Below are 23536 nucleotides of genomic sequence, written 5' to 3'. Positions count from 1 at the left end.
TAGACACAGGTTCTTTCTAGAACTAAACTACCAAGCATTCCAACTCTACTACAGAGAGCACAAATCCATTGGGCTAGCTACACTGTTCAATAGCAAACATATGCCTATCAAAAAGATTATTTTATGGAGAACTCATATAGGTCAAGTGCTCAAAAAGTGGTTAGCAAAAGTGATACAAGGACACTCTTAAAGTCTCTCTTAAGAGCCCCAGCTTGAAACTGGTGCATTATATTTATGTTTGATGAAAAGACCAGAGCTAAACAAAAAAAAATTGACCTCCAAATATAGAATTCAAGAGAAGCATAAAAAGGTAAAAAGAAAAAAAAAATTTGAGATCTATATTTCTGTTATGGGTATACATTGAGAGTACATATATAATCTAATTTTACCATTATAATATAAAAAAGAATCAAGGTGAAAAGGGGATTTTAACAGAAAAAAGGGAAAATGGAGGTAAAATGAGGGAAATTATGTCTCAAAAAGAGGTAAAGAAGACCTATTATAATTGAAGGAAAGAAGAGGTGATGAATAGTGTGTGAATCTTAGTCTCATCAGATTTTGCTCAAAGAAAGAATATTAGATATACTTGATTTCACTGAGAAACTTCTCTCACCTTATAGAAAAGTGGGAAGGGAAAGGGGAAAAGGAAAAAGGTACGCTAAATAGAAGGGAAAACAGAAACAGTAAGGGAAAGATATAAGAAAAGGGGGAGAACTGTTTGAGGCAAGTAGTGCTCATAAGTAAAATACTGAGGAGGAGGTAAAGGGGAAAAAGAAAGAGAAAAGTACAATTTGGGGTTAATAAGATGGCAGGAAATGCAGAATTAATAGTTTAACTGTAAATGTGAATGGGGTGAACTCTTCCATAAAATGTAAGCAGATAGCAGATTGGATTAAAAGCCAGAATCCTACAATATGTTGTTTACAAGAAAGACATTTAAAGCAGAGCAATACATGCTGAGTAAAGGTAAAAGGATGGAGCAGAATCTATTATGCTTCAAGTGAAGTAAAAATAAGCAGGGTTAGCCATCCTGATCTCAGAGCAAGCAAAAGTAAAAATTGATCTAATTAAAAGAGATGAGGAAAAAAACTATAACTTTCTAAAGGGTACCAAAAATAATTAAGCAATATCAATATTAAATATATATGTACCAAATGGTGTAGCATCTAAATTGCTAAAGAAATTAAAGAGTTCCAAGAAGAAATAGACAGCAAAACTATAATAGTGGGAGATCTCAACCAAGGTTGAACTCAACCAAGATCAGAACTAGATAAATCAAACCACAAAATAAATAAGAAGTTAAAGAGGTAAATAGAATACTAGAAAAGCTAGATATAATAGATTATTAGAGAAAATTGAATGGAGACAGAAAGGAGTACACCTATATAAAAAATTGACCATATATTAGGACATATAGACCTCAAATTCAAATGCAGAAAGCGGAAATAGTAAATGCATCCTTTTCAGATCACAATGCAATAAAAATTGCATTCAATAAAAAGCCAGGGGGAAATAGACTAAAAAGTAATTAGAAACTAAATAATCTCATCCTAAAGAATGAATGGGTGAAATAGCAAATCATAGTCACAATCAATAATTTCATCCAAGAGAATGACAATAATGAAACAACATACCAAAATTTGTGTTTTGCAGCCAATGCAGTAATAAGGGGAAATTTTATATCTCTAGATGCTTACTTGCATAAAATAGAGAAAGAGAAGATCAATAAATGGGCTTGCAACTAAAAAAGCTACAAAAAGAACAAATTAAAAACTCCCAGTCAAATACCAAACTTGAAATTCTAAAAATAAAAGGAGAGATCAATAAAATTGAACTAAAAAAACTATTGAATTATTAAATAAAACTAAAAGTTGGTTTTATGAAAAAAATGAACAAAATAGATAAATCTTTATTTAATTTGATTAGAAAAAGGAAAGAGGAAAATCAAATTGTTAGTCTCAAAAATGAAAAGGGAGAACTTTACACTAAGGAGGAAGAAATTAGAGGAATCATTAGAAGTTACTTTTCCCAACTATTTATTTAGTGCTATACCAGTAAAACTCCCAAGAAACTATCTTACTGATCTAGAAAAAATAACAACAAAAGTCATCTGGAAGAACAAAAGGTCAAGAATTTTAAAGGAATTAATGAAGAGAAAAGCAAATGGAGGTGGCCTAGCTGTACTAGATTTAAAACTAGTCAGTTTTAAAAATAGACAGTGACTATAGCAATCTAGTATTTGAGAAATGCAAAGACCCCAATTTTTGTGATAAGAATTCTCTATTTGATAAAAACTTCTGGGAAAATTGGAAACTAGTATGGCAGAAAGTAGGCACAGACCCACAATTAACACAATATACAAAGAGAAGGTCAAAATGGGTTCATGCTCTAGACATAAAGAATGATATTATAAACAAATTAGAAGAACATAGGATAGTTTATCTCTCAGATTTGTGGAGGAGGAAGGATTTGTGACCAAAGAAGAACTAGAGATCATTACTGATCACAAAATTGATAATTTTCATTATATTAAGTTAAAAATTTTTGTGCAAACAAAACTAATGCAGACATGATTGGAAGGGAAGCAATAAACGGAAAACATTTTTTACATCCAAAGGTTCTGATAAAGGCCTCGTTTCTAAAAATATATAGAGAATTGACTCAAATTTATAATAGTTCAAGCAATTCTCCAATTGATCAATGGTCAAAGGATATGAACAGACAATTTTCAGGTGAGGAAATTGAAACTATATGTTCATGTCACTACATGAAAAGGTGCTTCAAATCACTATTGATCAGTGAAATACAAATTAAGACAACTCTGAGATACCACGGCACACCTGTCAAATTGGCTAAGATGACAGGAAAAGATAATGATGAAAGTTGGAGTGGATATGAGAAAACTGGGACACTGATGCATTGTTGCTGAAGTCGTGAACCGATCCAACAATTCTGGAGAGCAATTTGGAACTATGCTCAAAAAGTTATCAAACTGCGTATATCCTTTGATCCAGAAGTATTTCTATAGGGTTCTATACCAAAGAGATCTTAAAGGAGGGAAAGGGACCCACATGTACAAACATGTTTGTGGCAGCCCTCTTTGTAGTGGCAAGAAACTGGAAACTGAGCAGATACCCGTCAATTGGAGAATGGCTAAATAAATTATGGTATATGAATGTTATGGAATATTATTTTTCTGTAAGAAACAACTAGCAGGATGATTTCAGAGAGTCTTGGAGAAACCTACATGAACTGAAGCTAAGTGAAATAGGCAGAATCAAGAGATCATTATACACAGTAACAAGAAGATCATTTCTGATGAGATGTGGCTCTCTTCAACAATGAGATGATTCAAATCAGTTCCAATTTGTTCAGTGATGAAGAGAGCCATCTTCACCCAGAGAGAGGACTATGGGAACAGAATGTGGAATACAACATAGCATTCTCACTCTCTCTGTCATTATTTGCTTGCATTTTATTTTATTTCTCAGCTTTTCTTTTTCTTCCTTCTTGATCAATAAAAAGTCTTGATTTTTATTGTGCAGCAAGATAATTGTATAAATATGTATACATATGGATTTAACATGTATTTTAACACATTTAACAAGTATTGGACTACCTGCCAGCTATGGAAGGAGGTGGGGGGAAGGAGAGGTAAATTTGTAACGGACGGTTTTACAAGGTTTGATGTTGAAAAAAATTACCCATGCATATGTTTTGTAAATAAAAAGCTTTTAATTAAAAAAAAGATCCCCAGCTTGCTGTTCTAGAGATTTTGGTGAACTTGGTCCTGGATGAGATCTAGAACTTTCTCTCTTGTTGATCCAAGTTATCTCAGTCCCAAGGGAAAAGATTTCTTCTGTATTGTCTGGTATTATTCTTCCATGTGTACCTTCTCTGATTTTGTTTTGGTACTGATTTAGATAAATAGGTTTTCTTTGCCATTTATTATATATGTTAATTGTGGAATTGATATTAGTTGGGAAAGGGACTGTGTTGCCAGAGATCTTAGGGTCAGTTACATTTGCCCTTCCAAGAATGACAGGCAAACAAAAGTTAGATTGATCATATCCTCTGGACTAACACTATTTAAAAGATACTGATCTTTTTTTGTATCTAATTGTATAATACACTCCTTCTCTCTGAAGAAAGCAAAATGGCCTCTGGCCCCAACTTCTTCCTGAAAAGATTTGAAGTTTCCCTTGGAGAAAGTTGGCAGGAAAATAAGTTGAAATGTCTTTTTCATTCCTTCAAGCAACACAGTAATACAGTCACCCCCATGATACTGGTGAAAGGACAACCTTCATCACACTTAGGACTTCACCACATGTAGATTCTCCTTTATCATATCAAAAAAGCTAGAAAGTCTGAGACACAAAACAAAAAAAAGAAGTACTTTCCAGACACACAGGGAGAAATTGTGTCATTGGGAATACCTTTGTGTAATTCATCCTTCTTGCCTCTCCTAGACTTTTCTCAGAATCTTTCAGATAGCTCTGATGGAAGAAAATGCATTTGTTTTAGGGAGATAATTACAAAGTAATTTTAATGCCTCTTTTAAAAAAAAAAAAAGATACCTATCAATATGTTACCAAAAAAGAAAAAAAAAACATTTTAGTTCAAATGACATATAGAATGATGGAACAGGAATGTCTGAATAATTATAATTAACTTCCCTTATGATAGTTTGCCGAAAATTCTGAGGTCGGGTTCTGAGAATTCACAGCTGCAATTTTACCATCTGCTTTACCATCCTTGTTTTCTCTTCCCCTCCCCATTCCCCAAAGACCCACAGCAGAGCCAACCCCTTTATCAGATGAGCCTTTAAATTAGGCAATCTTTCTATTTTACTGACAGAGTTGTTTCAGTTCAATTTTTCCCTCTGAATTTCATGTGAGTATTTGAGCCTGGAACTTGTTTAGGAAGCTACAGTAGCAAGTACATTATGGCTATTTGCAAAATGCAATTAAACCCTGGGCTAGGGTCCAGGAATGCTGGCAGATAGATAAGCTTTAAAAACCACAGGGAGCTAGTCCATTGGAGTCATATTAGCACCATCTAATTGCTACTTTAACTTTCTTTTTTCAGCTGGACAGGTTGTTCTGGCAGGGACAGGATACTTCTAACACCAAAATATGAGCCAAAGTGAATTTATCATCAGTTTGAATGTGTTTGCGTTTGAATTAGTCTGATGCTTGGCCACTGGAAATTATTTCCTCTAAACCTTCAATGCTGTTCCAGCTGTTTGCAGTCCATTGAATCCTCTGATTTGGCCCCAGCCTCAGTGACAGCAAATGTAGTGGTATTACCTTGATTTGGCTACCAGGTTTGGGGACTTCCCAGAGACTATTGTATCAACAAAAAAAGTGATGAACTGGGGGAGAAAGGGGAGGAAATAATGATTGAAGTATTGTTAAAACATCCTTTGGGGCGAGTGGTATAGGAGGAAAAATGACAAGGTATGTTAGGTAGAATGCTGGAGTTTTCAGAAGAAATTGGATTTGAATGCCATATCAAAGCTTTGGATAAGATAACTAGCATTTCAGTGTTCTCATCTGTAAAACTGGAATAGTAATAGGATATACCTTACAAAGTTATTGTAAAGATGAAATAACATAATATACATACAGTGTTAATGCATATTTTAAAATAATATAACCACAAGAAGCAGATATACATCTATACATATGCAAATATACACACACATATATATATATACATACAGACACACATATATTATATATATTTATACACATTATCTATCTATCTATCTATCCATCTATGTATATGTACACATTAGGTTAGCCTTACTCTTGGGCAATCATTTCTGTGGAGTAATATGTAGAATACATCAAAGTTTCTTCCTAAATAAAGTCTTAATTTCCACCATTCGTTGTTTTGGATTGAAAATTGCCTTCTTCAGTGCCTGTAAACCTTCATATGAGTTCGTCATATGTTTCTTCCCTGACAAAAGGTACCGGAGCAGTCTACAAGTATGGCATTATTGAAGAACTGGAAAAGAGGGTGGAAAGAAGAAAAGTATCACAAATTTACCTTACCATTTTTCTATGACTGAATAATATATCAAATGATTTTAAATGCAGGATTTTTTGTAACCCAACTCTCTCCAAACCCACAAGAAAAGACAATGGTTCTCACTATGCTTCCTCTGATCTTCTTACACATTGCCTCCTTACCCCTACATTCTAGAACTATCATATGCTGATTCAAGAGTTGTTGACAAAGGAAGATAATAGGGGTATAAAATGACAAGAGAGATGCCTTTGACTATAAATGGAAATTAGAAATAATAACAACCAAGAAACAAAAGTGAAAAAACTTAAAAGGTGACAAGAGAAACACCACCTTCTTCTTCCTCGTTTCCAACTCATCTGTGTATTTTCTTGCCAAAATTTGTTCTCCCCTCTCCTAGCCAGAAAGAGCTCTCTTACTTCTTCTTCCTTTTAATGCTTTCCTTTACTCCAGCTAAATTCAGCAGAAAGAATCATGAGACTGGAATTCAGGAAAACTTGGTCTTCTTTCCTATTCTACCATCCGTTTACTGGGTAACCTTGTGCAAATCACTCAGACAATTTACATTTCAGTCTCCCCACCTAGACAGTGAACGAGAAAATCCCTCTTGAATGGAACCTCATGCCAACCACATTCTGGGTAGGGTACAAGAACTGGAATTGGTTGTGGTTCCTGCCCAGCTGTCTGGCAGTACCCATATTCCTACCTAATCTGGAATCCAGACTCGAAGGTTCTGTTGGAACGTGACTTGGATGTGAATGATCATAGAGCATGGGAATTCTTCCCTGATGCTAAAAGTTCAAAGTGGAGTAAAAAGAGAAGAGAGAAGGTGAATGTAGAGGCTTTCAGAGAACTCATCTTTAATATGGTGTTTACTAATCTTTAGTACCAGATGAGGGATTCCTGAAAATCCTCTATTTCTTTCTTAGACCACCCTGGCTTGTGGAAAGAATAGATGAAAGACTGTCAGAATTTGAAAATAACTGAATGGACTTCTCTTAATAAACACGTTGTCTCTCCTGATGGATTATAAAATCCTTGTGGGGCTAGATTACATCTCTAATTGCTTTTGCATTTATATTCCCAGGTTTAGTATGGTATCTGTCTATGCTAGCAGACATTTATGAAGCATTGATTGACTAATTGATGCCATTATCAACTGAATTTTCATGCCATTTCTTCATTTTAAACATCACCAAACCTTAGCTAGGGTAGACATGACATTAATACTAGAATTTAAGAATCTGGGTCCAAATCCCAGATTTGGGATCTTCTGTTTACTACATGTGTGACCTTTGCAACTCTTCATAGGCTTCAGTTTTCCATGTGGAAAATGAGTTTGAACCACATAGTCTCTTTAAGTCCTTTGAGTTCTAGATTTCTATTTTTTTCTCTCCTGTCTCAGGAAATCCAAAAAGCCATTCACATAGCTAAGTAGCACCATCACCAGGGATGCCTTCTTATTTTCCCTTTTCCTTCCAACCGGGCTACTTAACTATTGACATTCTTTTTGTTGTGATAAAGAATCATCAGGTCTTACCACCTTTCCAACCACTGTATCCCAAAATCTCCCATACTTTACTATCTGCTTTGTATATGTGCCCTATAATTTCTTAGAAATGTCCTCTTAAATATCTTTGTAACCCAAGTACTTTTAGGGTCTTCCCATTTGTCTCATTACCATATTGTCAGAATTTTGAGTCCTTTATAACTGAAATTTCTTTTATGTCTTATTTTTCCCAATTAGAATGTGAGTTTTTGAGAGAGAGGATTATCTTTATTTTTTTGTTGCATTCCCAACACTTAGTACAATGATAAATGCATAGCAAGACCTTAGTTTTTTTAATTAATTCATTCTTCCATTCATTGGAATCAGTAGTATAAAAATTGAATCCTAGTTCCTACTTATCATTACTAGCTGTACAACTCTGCACAAGTGAATAACCTGTTTACTTAATGATAAAGTACTGATAATAGTAATAGTTATACTATCTGTACCTTATAGGATTATTGAGAGAAAATCACTTTATAAATTTTAAAGTGTTAAATGAATATAAATTGTCATTATTATTTCTAACATTTGAAAATGAAAGTGTCTTTTGGAAAGATCAAGTATTTGTGAAGACTTAACATTGTACTAGGCATTGAGCCAAGTACTAGAGATACAAAGAAAATAAAAAATAGCCCATACCTCAAGAAGCTCATATTCCAATGAGTGAGAATATATATAAACAGCTATGAGGGAGAGAAGGAGCAAGAAGGAGAAGGGGAAAGGGGGACACAGAGTGGGGGAGAAGGAAAAAAAGAGGGAGAGAGGGGAGAGAAGGAGAAAAAGGAAGAGGGAGAAAAAGAGAGGGAGGAAGAATTAGAGGCAACTTCATGGAATTATATATTGAGTTTCTAAATCGTGAATGTAAATGAATTTGTCAGATGAGTTTCCTTCCTGATCAGAGATATAGGACAATCTATGGTTTTAACCACTTTGTGGGGAAGTAGTGGTATAAAGTGGAGAGGGGGAAAGTGTCAGGCAGAGGAGAAGGGTACCAGTAGGAAAACAGAGGAAATAAGGATAAACTGTTTTCCAAATTCTACCAAGGGTTAACCTTAGTGGAATGACTTACTAGATGGTTTAGAGTAAATACTTCAAAGAATAATTTGTCTAAGAATGTACCCATTTGAAGTAGAGAATAATAAATAAGACATTTTAAAGCTAATGGTCACTGGAGAAATTTGTGATTTTTTTTTTAAACTCAATCAATGTCATTTAGCAGACAAAGTGCTGGATTGAAAGGCAAGAAAACAGGTTCTGATCACAACTCTACCACTATCCTTGTAACTTTAGGTAAGTCATTAACACCATTGGGCCTCAATTGTTTTCATGTTAAAATGGAAAAAAATGACTTCTAACATCATAGGATTACTATGAATACTAAGAAAACCATAGTACCATAGGTTCATAATCAAATTCAAATAATAGATATCATCTGATCTTATTTCCTCATATTCCAGAAAAGGAAATTCAAGGACAAGATGTAAAATGTCTTGCCCTAGGTTATGTGGAGAGTAACAGAATTGGGCTTTGAATCAAGGCCTATAATTTCAGATTTAGTACATTATCCTATTGTACATTTCCTCTAATATTACCAATATGAAGATATTTGAAAAGTTGTACAAATAAAAGATTTTATTTAATTATTTATAATAATACAAGGAAACTCAGTAGGAACACCAATGGAAAGAAAAGAACACAACAGCAGGACTCTCTCTTGATTACTATATTGGGAAATAATGTCACCAGTATGTTCTAAAGTTTGTCATTCTCTCTGTATGTATTATAGGCTTCTGGAGTTTAGTGTTCATACCCAGCAGGTCAATTTATATCAGCAATTCAAAACTGTTATTAAATATCTGTAGAAGTTATACCTCAAAGTTTTGTCACTTGGAAAAAAATTAAATTGGATTGTAAAAGGTAATCAGAATGCACGTACAGTCACATGGAAAAATGAATTGTGGGAAAGAAAGACCCGAGGCACAGAAAGACCCTGAGGATGACAATTTTGTCATTAAACCATGTAAGTTGGTGGAGAACTAAATGGCAAGGCAAAGTGACAGTGATAAGAGGAAAGAAGAATGCTCCCTGGAAACCCAGGATCCCTAAGCGTAGTCTATTAGTTCCCTTGTCATCTCAACCTCTAATTATGTAACAAGGCACTATCTAGATGCAGGAAATAAACAGTCACAAATAAAATAGAACCTGAATTTAATTCAATTGGGGGGAAAAGAGGGAAATATACACGAATAACTATGGTAATAGGACAATTAAGGAAGGAGAAAACATTAAAAATTGGCAAGGTCAAAAAGGCTTCAAAGAAGAAGCAGAACCTGAACTGAACCTCTAAGGGACAAAAAGTTTCCGAAAAGGCAAAAAAAAACTATTTTATTTGTTTTAATCCTGGCAATTGATAAGGTCTTAAAATGCTTGTTGAATTGGATTATCCATCAGTTTCAGGAATGATGGACAGTTTGTATAAATTCATGGAGGGAAAAGATGGAACATAAAGTTTGAAAGATAACATAGCAAAATTTGACTGGAATTGTTTGTCTTTAATGCTCACAGAGGACTAAGGTGACATAGTGATATGAAAATCAATGTACAATGTTTCTGGCTGAGGCTGAGCAAACCAATACAATCTTAGAAGGTTTTACCACAGGTGGCTTACAAATACTCCATATGAACATTTGGGAAAGAGATGTCTCTGAATTTGTGCATCTCATATTTTGGGGGACTACTGCAATTCTGTTTTATTCATTGTACATAGTATCTTCTTTGATGCAGGCATATGATCCTGGACAATATTGTGCCACTATCACCCATGTCTCACAATCTATACTAAAATTCTTCAGTGAGACCTTGAGAATTTCCTTATTTTACTTCTTTTGACAACCATGTGAGTGGTTGCCTTGTGCAAATTCTCTGTGAAATAGTCTTTTAAGCAAATAAATGTTTGGATTTGCACAACATGGCCACTTCATCAGAGTTGTGCTGTCTGCAGTATAGTATGAATGTTTGGCATTTCAGCTTGAGAAATGACCTCAGTGTTCACGACTTTTATCTTTCCAGGTGATCTTCAGAATTTTTCTGAGACAATTCAGATGGATGGCATTTAATTTTCTAGCATTTCTTGGATACTTTCAAAGAGAGGCAGATAATGAGGTCAGCACAACGGCTCCTCTGTAGAGCCTCAGTTTGGTAGACAACCTATATATATTTTCTTCTACACATTCTTTGGTACCTTCTCAAATGCTGAACTAGCTCTGGCAATGTGTGAATCAACCTCATCATCTATGTGGACATCCATAGAAAGTATACTGTCAAGGTAAATGAACTCATGCAAAGCATTCAAAATTTTTCCCATCTGCTATAAACAATGGTTCCATATATGGTTATGTGGTGCTGGCTGGTAGAGAACCTCTGATTTCTTCACGCTAATTGTCAGGTAAACATTAGCATAAGTGGAAGAGAATCACTGCATACTCTGTTGTGTCTCAGCCTTAGAGACAACATTGAGTGCACAATCATCTGTAAACAAAAAGTCAGGCAGCAGATTTTCCTCTACTTTGCTTTAGCTTGTAGACTTTTCAAGATAAATAATTTCAAGATAAAAAATCCATGTGGCAGTTAACCCTTGATGCCATGTTCATCCTCCTTGAAGGTATCTAACAACATCACTGAAAACATCATGCTAAAAATGAGAGCAACCACATAGCTCTACTTCACTCCATTGGAGACTGGGGCAGCACAAGACCAAAGGTTGCCATTATTTTCCACAGACCCTAGTGAGTGACAATTTTAAAGGACTTGATGAGATATAGATATAGATAAATGTTGTAAAGACTCATATTAAGCTCCTGACTTTTTCCTGGAGTTGTCAGTCAGCAAATATCATATTGAATATTCCTCAGCCCTTCCTGAAGCTTCATTAGATCTCAGGGAGATGATTACCTTTCAGGAGAGGGATAAGCCTATTGAGGAAAACTCTGGTAAGAATATTGTTGGCTGTGACTAAGAGAAAGATTCCCCTTGTCAATGTTTTATTTTCCTTTATATGGATGAACTTTACAGACAGTCTTGATATCCTGGGGATAATGTCCTCTTGGTATATAATCTGGAAGATTTTAGTAAACTTTTGTATGAGCAGTGGACCTCCTGCCTTATAAATCTCAGCTGAAAAGGAATCAGTACCATTTTTGTTTTTGTTTTTGTTTTTTGCCACATAGAAGGAACCTAGTAGAATTTAAAACCTCTTCTTCAGTTGAAAATTTGGCTAGAGAGAGATTTACTTGAATCTGAATAGACTGCAAGTCTATTGTGTCCTGCTTTCTAGAGCCCCCAAGCTGGGGTGACAAAACATACCATTGCTTTCTAGAGCCCCCGCACCAGGGTGACTAAAATATACCTTCTCAGTGGAGAAGTGATGAGGCAGGACTCCCAAGGATGATGGAAAAATGGAGTCCATTTATTTCAAGGACCTTCCTCCTTTACATAATGTAACAAAAACAATACTGAGCACATGGGACCACATAAACAACTTGCTATTGTATGTAGTTTGCCACCTGCTATCACTCTGCTTCAATCTCAACATAGGTTGTCACCACTCCCTGACTTCTCAGGAAGGCGGAGAGCCCCTCAGGAAGATATGGAGCCGAACCAGACATTGTTAGCATGTTCTCTCTGGGCTGAAGGGTCTTATACCTCACCCAGAGTTTCCCCACTGATTGTGACCTTCTCCATGGTCAATGGCTTTAGCATTGGTTGATAATGGTCTGCTCTTATCACTGATCAATGAGCTCCATGAGTGCTGAGTAGTTGAGCTATATCAAAGGTCTTTAGCTTAGAAATAACCTTCAAGGCACCATAAAAATGCTTTGGATTGTTATTATTGGTATAAAACTGAATTTCATCTCCCTTTTTTTTTTTTTTTACTGAGCCAAGACTGCTTCATGTCTCTAAACTTCACTTACACTTTATTTTTAATGGAATTAAATGCTGCCTTTTTAGAGATGGACAAACTACCTTGCAGGTAAATCCTGTATAATTCTTGTTTTTCATTTAGTAGTTTCTGAATTTTCCCATGATTTTCACCAAACTAATCCTAATGTTTGTCAGTGTTCTGGTCCATATGAGTAAATATGGTGCTGTACAATAAATGTCTGAAAGCTGCCCACTCCTTTTCTGCTTCAGTGCTACCAATAAATTGTTGGCTCAATTTTTCCTCAGTCAGTAACAAATTGTTCACACACTGACAAACATTCTAATTTGTCTTCTGACAGTCATCATGCCTTGAGGCTACCACTTTAGTTGAATGTGAATGTTTAGCTTGGAAAAAATAAGTCTATGATCAGCCCAGCATTTAGTGCCAAACATTACCTTCATCATCTGCACATTCAGTATATCTTCTCCTAAATGATATAATCTTTTAAATCCCAGTTTTTGCTGTGAAGATGCAGCCACAAAGTTTTATTGCATGTAGGTAAACAGAAGACAGTGCTGGTGATAAGGTCATGAGACACTTAAATTTTCAATTATAAGAACCATTGTTGTTGCTTTTTCTCACCACATTCCTCCAGAGGACTCTCTGTCATGTCTGAAAGTCAGTGTATACTCTGACATTTAAATTACTCATAATTATTATCTTGTCCTCTTTTAGCACATTAATGATGAAGTTTTCCAAATCTTCATAAAATAGTTATTTGATCTTGTCCCCATTTGTCATAGTGGGAGCATACACACTGATGATGGTGGTGTGGTACTTTACTACAAGTTGACATTTCATTGTCATGAGCCTGTCATCTGCTTCTTAAGGGAAATGTTCAAGTTTATTGACTATATTAGATTTGATCATAAAACCTATGCCAGCTTCCTGGTGCTTCCCATCACTCTGGCTATTCTAGGGAAAAAATATGTATCCAGTTCTGACTTTTGTAAGTTGGCCTTAATTTGCCAGAATTGTTTTACTCAAAACTGCTATTTGGATGTGATGCCTGCTGAGTTCTCTCACACAAGAGCTGCTCATCCATCAGATCTAGTGGATTTTTCATTGTCTCTAAGTGCATGTACATTCCATGGACTGAGTGGAAGCATTTTCACAAAAAGTTTTTTGTATTTTGACTACAGAATGAAGTCCCCATCTGCAGTGGTAAGGAAGCCAGGATTAGGTTAGGCAAATAATTTTAGGGCTTTTTCTAGCTCCTTCCTCTTGCCAGGAAGTAAGCAGTGCAATTCTAAAGAACTCAAACATCACAGGCTACTGGATCCCACTGGTGCTTCAGTCCAGTAAGAAGTCAACCCTATGACTTGGGCCACCTGTATGCAGATTTGTGACTACAGTTCCCAATGTATCAACATGTGCTATTTTACCACTAGCCTGTGGCCACAGGACTTTGAGGTGGGTAAACCAATAGCATACTAAAATGTTCAAAAGAGTAACATATTAAAATAATAAATAACAAAATAGTGAAATAGTTGGATAACCATAAAATTACTGAATAGTAAAATTATAAAGATGATAACATTTGAATTGCATGTAAATTGGTTTTAAGTGGGCTTGTACAAAATCATTAGCCTCTCTTGCTTTCAGAGTCATCAGAAATTAGTGGCAAGACAAGTCAGGACAACTGACAATGGCCCTAGATGCAGTGGGGGATCTTAAAGTCCTCTGTGGATGAGCAAAGTCCAAACCTTGCAGAGGACCTGCTTCAGTGCCTTCATGACTCACTGAAACAAATTATTCACAGCTGCCTACTCCACCAGTGAAGTCTTCACAAGCTTGTTGTAGATACTCATTTATAGGTCTAAGGCTCATTCATTACATCCAGCTTTATTTAACCTTTTTGCCAACATGGTTTGCCAGAGTATGACCACTGTGAATGTTACAGCTTCTTGGAGTCAAAAGAGAAAGCTGCGTGGTTGGTGAAAACCAAAGGTGGGACTTACAGATGTGGAGCCAAGATGGCAGAGTAAAGTCATGAAGCTGCTAAAGCTCTCCCAGTTTCCCTCAAAAATCATATAAAACTAAGCCTCTGAACAGAATCTGACAGAATGAAACCTCTCTTCACCTCAACAGAAGCTGGAAAAATTTCAAGACAGGTCAATCTCACTTGGGGTGAGAAGGGTTTTCACCCTATCTCAGACAAACTCTGGGAAAGCCAGTGAGAGAGTCTTGACCACAGTAAATCAGCAACTAAGACCTTCAGTCCTGGCTCAGTAGAGGAGCAAATCAGTGTGGCAGCTTGCAGTACCAGCTCAGAAAGCAAACTCTGGGAAACCTGTTTCCTGGGCTGTTTCCTGAAAAGAACAGGCAAAATTTTCCCCTTCTCCCCACAAACAAGAAGGAACCCAGTGATCAAAGCCAAGGCTCAGAACTGCACAGGAAACTTGGGAAAGCACCTGCTTTACCCCTGCCGCAGAGCTGAACCATAAACATTAAAAAAATATATATCAAAAGAAAAGGAAAGAAAATTATCAAGAAACAGAAAAGAACCCTGACCACAGAAAGCTACTTTGGTGACAGGGAAAATCAAAACACAAACTCAGATAAGGAAAAAATGTGCACAGAAGAAATCTCAGAGTGGTATGAATTGTTCTCAAGCCCAAAGAGCCTTCTTGGAGTGCACATAAAAGACTTTATAAGGCAAATAAGAAATATACAGAGAAAATGAGAAAGGAAATAAGAGGTATGCATGAGAGCATCAACAACTGGAAAAGAAAGGATAAAATTGTCTGAAGAAAATAAGTCCTTAAAAAGTAGAATTAACCAAATGGAAAAAGAGATACAAAAGCTAACAAGAACATTAAAACTAAAACGAGGCAAATGGAAATTCATGACTCTGTGAGATAGCAAGAATCAGTCAAACAAACTAAAAAGAATGAAAAAAATGAAAGAAAATGTGAAATACCTCGTGGAAAAACAGAAAACCAGGAAAATAGATCCAGAAGAGATAATTAAAAAGTTGTTGGAGTACCTGAAAGCCATGACCGCTTCCCTCCCACCCTCCCACCCGCCCCAAAAAAAAGATCCTGGACAGCATTCTTCAAGAGATCAATAAGAAAAACTGTCCCAATCATTCTAGAAACAGAGAGAAAATCCTCATTGAAAGAACTAATCAATCACCTCCGGAAAGAGATCCCACAAGGAAAACCCTAAGGAACATTGTTGCAAAACTCCAGAACTATAATCTCAAGGGAAAAAATACTGCAATCTGCCAGACAAAAACAATTCAAATATCAAGGAGCAACAGTCATGATTATCCAGGATCTAGCAGCTTTTAGAATAAAGGACCAGAGGGCCTAGAATGCCATATTCCAGAAGGTGAAGGACCTTGGTTTACAACAAAGAATTAATTACCCAACTAGACTCAGCATCATCTTTCAAGGTAGGAGATGGAACTTCATCTGAAGAGATGAAGAGAGAAGATGACGAGAAATTCAATCATTTCCATTGGGGGGAAAAAAACAGAACTCAAAAGAAAATTTAATCTACAAATACAGGACTCAAGAGAAGCATAGAAAGATAAAGAAGGGGAAATATATTTTATTTAAAGATTAAACTGTTTATATCCCTAGATGATGTCTGTAATTCTTGAGAACTGTATTTCTCACTGGGGCAGACAAGAGGGGAATATCACATGGACTAAGGATTTGATTGTGAGTGGATTCTGATGTGATAATATGAAAGAAAATGACATTACTGGTGGGAAAATGTCTGTATTGGAAAAAAGAAAAGGGCAGGTATGGTGGGACAATTTCTCAATAGTACTTGGCACCTACGCAAAATTGACCATGTATTAGGGTATAATAACAATCAAATGGAAAAAGGTAGAAATCATAAATATTTTCTTTTTAGACCACAATGAAATAAAAATTATATTCAATAAAGGGTCAAGGATAGACTAAAAACCAATTGAGAAAGTAAACAATCTTATTCTAAAGAATGAGCGAATCAAATGACAAATCCCAGAAACAATCCATAATTTTACCCAAGAAAATGACAATAATGAGACAATATAACAAAGCCTTCGGGATGCCACCAAAGCAGTTTTTAGGGGAAATGTATATATCAAAATAGCTACAAAATTAAAATAAAGAAGGAAGAGATCAATGAATTGGGCATGTAACTAAAAAAGCTAGAAAAAGATCAAATTAGAACTCCTCAATTAAATATCAAATTAGAAATTCAAAAACTCAAAGGAAAGATTAATAAAATTGAAACTTAGAAAACCATTGAGTTGGTTTTATGAAAAAAATAAGAACATAGATAAACATTTGGTAAATTTGATTAGAAAAAGGAAAGAAAACAAAAATATCACTGCCCTTACCACCAATGAAAAAGAAATTAAAGTCATAATTAGGAGCTATTTTACCCAATTCTATGGTAGCAAGTCTAACAATCTAACTGAAATGGATAAATATTTACAAAAAAACAAATTGCCCAGATTAACAGAAAAGGAAATAAATTATTTAAATAGTCCTATTTTAGAAAAAGCAATGGAACAAGTCATTAATGAACTTCCTAAGAAAAACTCTCTAGGGCCAGATGGATTCACAAGTAAATTCTACCAAATATTTAAAGAACAATTAATTTCAGTACAATGTAAACTATTCAGAAAAATAGGTAAAGAAAGACTACTATCAAATTCCTTCTATGACACAAAAGTGATATTGTTACCTAAACCAGGAAGAGCCAAAACAGAGAAAGAAAATTACAACCCAATCTCCCTAATGAAAACTGATAAAAAAAATTAAATAAAATATTAACAAAAATATTACAATCACTTATCAATAGGATAATGCACTGTGATCAAGTGGGATTTATACCAGGAATGTAGGAGTGGTTCAAAATCAACTATTTCCATAAATGACCACATCAATAAAAAAAGCATCAGAAATTAAATGATAATTTCAATAGTTTCAGGAAAAGCTTTCAACAAAATACAGCACCTATTCCTATTCAAAACACTAGAGACCTTAGGGATAAAGGGAGCTTTCCTTAAAATAATAAGCAGTATCTATCTAAAGCCAGTAGCAAGCATTATTTGTATTGGAAAGAAGCTGGACCCATCCCCAATAAGCTCAGGATGGCCATTACCACTATTATTCAATATTGTACTAGAAATATTGGCTTTAACAATAAGAAAAGAAAAAGAAATTAAAGGAATTAGAATAGGCAATGAGAAAATAAAACTATCACTTTTTGCAGAAAATATGATCATGTACTTAGAGAATCCTAAAAAATCCTTCAAAAATTTACTGGAAACAGTGTCAATACTGTGTGTATATCTCAAGGAAAGGAGGGAAAAGGATCCACATGTTCAAAAATGTTTGTATCAGCTCTTTTTGTAGTAGCAAAGAATTGGAGAATTTATAGATGCCTATCAATTGGGGAACGGATGGACAAATTGTAGTACATGAAGATAATGGAATATTATTATTTTATAAAAAATAATGAGCAAGCTGATTTTAGACAGACCTGGGAAGATTTATATGAACTGATGCTGAGCAAAACAAGTATAACTGGAACATGTTGTATATAATAACAGCAAGAATGTGCAATGATCAACTATGAAAGACTTGGTTCTTCTCAGTGTTTCAGTGATCCAAAGCAATCCCAATCGACTTTGGACAGAAAATGCCATCTGCATCCAGAAAAAGAATTAAGGAGACTGAATGTAAATCAATATATGCTATGTTCACTTCTTTTTAATGTTTTTTTTTATCTCTGCTATAGTTTATTCCTTTTGCTCTGATTTTTCTCTCCCAACATGATTCATAAAGCAATGTGTATTAAAATAATTATTTATTAGGAAAAAAAAGGTGGATAGGTAGTCTTGAAAAGGGCTTAGTAGCCCTCACAGCAGAGGTACTAGCTCTCCATTGAACATCCCATGTATCTCCTTGATTGAAATATAGTCACTAATAGTCAATAATGTGGTTTGACTATTCCTTTTCATAACAAGTTAAACAGAATCTTGAGAAATTCCAATCCTAAATCAGATAAATGCCTGGGTCAAAAGATTCCTCTCCAATTATACAATTTTTTTAAAAAGATACTTATAAAACAAGGTGGCTCTATGCCTGAATATAGTTACTATGATCAAAAAGCTCTCAGTCTGATATTATTAGGGAGAATGGCTCTAGACAATGCATTCAAATAGACTGGAGCTGAAATGTGCAGCATATGGTCCTGAAAAAATAAGTAAAATTCAGAATCTTTATCAGGGAGGAATGTTTATCTCCAATTGAAGTACAGTGAAGACCAAAGGAACTAGGTTCACTTGAGATTATGTAACCAATATATTCATCAGAAAACAAAAATCAATGGGGACCAGAAGAGCAAGGTAATAAAGGGAGATACCCTATTCAGCAGGGATCAGACCAAGGGCAACAAAATGATGCTGTCCTCAGAAGATATAATCTTTCAGCTCTGTAGGCATGAATTACTCCTCCATAACATTCCCTGGTTATATATATATATATATGTTTATGTATATATATGTATATATATTCATATACATATATATATATATACACATATGTATATATTCCCTTCATGTTTGCTCCTCATATATGTAGGAAAGTATATTCCAGATTTGAAATATAGGAGAGGCTTTCTATTGATACATTTTATAATACTATCTTATTAAATATCTTTGATATGAATTAATTGTTTCCTCTTGTTAAGTAGAAAAAAAAAAACAGCCAAGCATATCAATAGTGCCACCTGAACTATAGATTTAATTGAATTCAAACTCAGTCAAGATTTTGACATAGTTATTGTAGGAGATTTCTTTTAGCTGCTACATCTATAAAAGGGAATAACAATTACTATTTGTATTACCTAACACAGATTTTTGTGAGATTCAAGAGAGAATGTATTTCAAATCATTTTACTCATGTAGTAAATTTCAGATGTAGCACAAGAAACAAGTGTCCAAGGAAATCAGAGATTATGAAGAACTTGGTATGCAGGATAATCCAAAATTCACAATCATAAGACTTTGTTCTAAGACTTGAAGAAGGAGTAATATTTTAATAGGGGAAGAAATGGGAGGATGAAATTTCTTTCAGTCCATTGTATAGTCCGAAAAAGCAAGAGGCAGTGCCAAGAAGCAGAGAATAGACAAAAAAAAGCTTGAGTAAAGGCAGTTTTAGTGTAATTGTATAGTAAGAAAAACAGCTAGAGACATAAATGGGGAGAAATTGTAGAAGATATTGAATGTCAGACTGAAGATTCATCCCAAAGGACATCAGAAAGTGATTTTGATAATATAAACTATTAAATATAAAAATAGGGATATTTTATGTAAAACTAATTATTCTTGTCACTTTGTTCCAATAATGCTTATAATAGAGATGCTAAAAAAAAAAGAGAGAGAACAAAAGGGTATTAGCCTCCAGTTGAACATTTTCTGAATATTCAACTCACACCAGATACTACACATAATATAACCACAACATAGTCTTTTATCTCAGGTGAGTATACTCTCTTGTAGCTGTCTGTCAAAGAGAATATTGTTCACACTTTTCCAAATTGTACATAAATAATATTTGTACTTTTTTTTTTTTTTTGCAGAGGCAGGGTTAAGTGACTTGCCCAGGATCACACAGCTAGGAAGTGTTAAGTGTCTGAGAGCAGATTTGAACTCAGGTCTTCCTGATTTCAGGGCTGGTGCTCTATCCCTTGTACCATCTAGCTGCCCCATATTTGTACTTTTTAATGCTAGTTTTACTAGATTTTAATCAACACATATTAATTGAATACCTATCACCTGCATTCTTCTATAGCTATGATAAGTTGTTGTTGGTTGTTAGAAGGAATTGTCCTTGTTCTCAAAAACTTTAGTTTCCGTCTCTCTCTTTTCTCTTATTTTCTCTAGTTATAATTCTTCATCTTCTTCTATGAAGTTAAGTAATTATCACAGGGAAAGGTATTTAATTACTGCATAACTTGGAGAAAAGGTAAAATTCTATACATATACCTTTGACTATATGAAGTTCTCTTCTTCCATGTTGCCCACAGGTCTCATGCTCATTTCCACTTTGTATAATGCTCAGACCATTTACATGGATGTTTTCCCCACTAACCTTTATATGTAAAAAATTTAGCTGGCCTTCAAGTTTAGGCTAACCTTTTAATAAAAAGTGCTTCTCATAAGCTATAGCAATCTCACTACTAATTATACACTTAATGGCACATATTTTCTTTTTTATTTTTTTTATTAAAGCTTATTATTTACAAAACATATGAATGGTGATAATTATATAAATATATATATTGGATTTAACATATATTTCTATCACATTTAATATATATATTGGACAACTTGCCATCTAGGAGAGTGCATTTGAGAAGGGGGGAATTGGAACTCAGGGTTTTGCAAGGGCTAATGTCAATGAATTGTCCACTGTTCTGAAAAATAAAAAAGCTTTAATTTAAAAAAAAAAGCATATGCATGGGTAATTTTTCAACATTGACCCTTGCAAAACATTGTGTTCCAAATTTTCCCCTCCTTCCCCCATCTATCCCATAGAAAGCAGGTAATCCAATACAAGTTAAATATATTAAAATATATATTAAATCCAATCTATGTATACATATTTATAGAGTTATCTTGCTTCACAAAAATGGATCAAGAAGGGAAAAAAATGAGTAAGAAAACAAAATGCAAGCAAAAAACAACAAAAAGATTGATAATGTTATGTTGTAATCCACATTCAATTCCCACAGTCGTCTCTTCTGGGTTCAGATGACTCTCTTCATTACAAGATTATTGGAAATGATCTGAATCATTTCATTGTTGGAAAGAGCCATGTCCTTCAGAATTGATCATCTTATAATCTTGTTGAATGGCACATATTTTCACTACCAGGGCTAGTAAAAGCAAAGACATTGGAGGCAGCTGAACTCCCTAGACATAATGATTAGGAAAAGCAGTGGAGTGAGTAGCAGCTGAGCTGTGTTAAGCCACAATTATTGACAGGCAATGGCAGTGCATCATGGGAATATTTTACAATGAGAAAGCTCAGTGACTGTTGTCAGTAGAAAATTAGACTGGTCACAACTATGTTATTCTTTGTCACATTCAGTTGATTGCAGAGTAAGATTTAGACTTGGGTAAGTACACATAAAGAATATGATTATATTGTCCAGGTTTCTTGCAAAGCTTCTGATTGAAGGGGTTAGTGTTTTGATACATTTCTCCTGGAATATTGATCTATAGGTTGCCCCAAGATTAGGAGTGTATTATAGTTTGGGTTTTCCCTTCACCAGTTGGTGTCTTGAATCCTGTGATGATTAGTACTGTCCCTATTGGTAGGAGATTAGTTTTCTAGTGCAGACAATTCTGTAATGATGTGACCATTTTGAAACAACTCTCTTTTGATAAAATCTGATACTGTTCTTCATCCTCATGCTATATTTGAGATTTTCAAAGTGAACTGTTATTCTCTGTGACACTTACCTTTAAACTTGAGTTAAAAGCAATGTTATATTGTTTCTTAACTATTTCATGCATGTTTTCTTCCCAAATTCATCAGGGACCAAATCTTCTGTTTCTCTTTGTAATTGTCATTGCCCAGTGAAATAAAGTTATTTCATATGTACTGTTGACTTTAACTGAATCAGATTTTAAGTGTCAAAAGCAATAAAGTTTAGAACATACCTGAATAAGAATGTTCTTTGTAACAAATCCAACAACTGGTTGTTAAACATCTGCTCTCCACATAAAATTCCCTAGTAAAAGGGGGTCTTTTTATCTTCAAAGCAGCCTCCTCCACTTTTGGATAGTTTTTTTTTTTTTTTTTTTAGCAGAATGTTTTCTTTCCGTTTAGGTGAAATCTTACTTTTTTACGATTTCTATCAATACTTCAAATTCTATTTCCTAGGGTCAACTAGATTAATTATAAGTCTTCTTTGTGGAAGAACTTCAAATATTTCAAGACCACTAATTTGCGTACCCTAACCTAATTTTTTTCTCATTTAGACTATTTCAGATATCATGAAAAATTGATCCATTTTATGAAACACATACACATTTTCCTACAGCATTGTTAAAGCATTCACCAGTATTAAAGATGCTTTGGGTAAAACAGTCATAGAATCTGTGTCATAGCTGACAAATGCCAGTGAATTTATATCACCAGTGGGTTAAAATACATAAACTCATATATTTAAAAGGCCAGATGAAGGGATGAGAAGCTAATTTCTAAAACAAGGAGGAAACCTTTCAAACAATAATTTAGTATCATATAAGCCTATATGCACTTACATGAAGAAACATATTATTTCATAAATCTCAGGCCCTTCAAAAACTTTTTTGAAACCAAATTTAAGCAATATGACACATTATTTTCAGTCAGTGACTTCTGAAAATGCAATCAAATCACAACTTCTACCAGTGGGAGTCTCTCAATATTCCGTTCTAGATCCTTTCCTCTTTTTTTTTCCTCTAAACTATTTCATTTGATGAACTCATCAGTGCTCATGTATTCCATATTCTCTGAGCAAATGTATTGTGAATTTACTTATCCAGCCCTGACCTCTCTCAAGACATTGTCTTGCATTTTCAGTTTCTAATTAGACTATTTGACAGGGATGTCCCAAAGACATCTTAACCTCAATATATCCCAACTTGCATTTATTATCTTTCTCTGAAAATCATTCACTCTTCCAAAATTTCTTATTATTTACAAATACACCAAAATTTCCCTAGTTCTCCCATGCTTACAATTAACTGCACACTCTCTCTCCACCACCCTGTGGTGAAACTCATCACTAGTGAGTTAATCTTTATAAAATCTCTCCTATATTCCCCTTTTCCCTCTTGTCACAGCTTTAACTTTAGTATGGTCCCTCATCTCCTCACCTCTGGTCTATTTCATGTAGAGATTACATTTCATTTATACTGTATATAGCTTGTCCAAAGCTGTGCATGTATTCTCTCCCAC

Source organism: Antechinus flavipes, chromosome 2, assembly GCF_016432865.1.
Source record: "Antechinus flavipes isolate AdamAnt ecotype Samford, QLD, Australia chromosome 2, AdamAnt_v2, whole genome shotgun sequence".
NCBI lineage: Eukaryota > Metazoa > Chordata > Mammalia > Dasyuromorphia > Dasyuridae > Antechinus > Antechinus flavipes.
Note: the sequence above shows the minus strand (reverse complement) of the source record.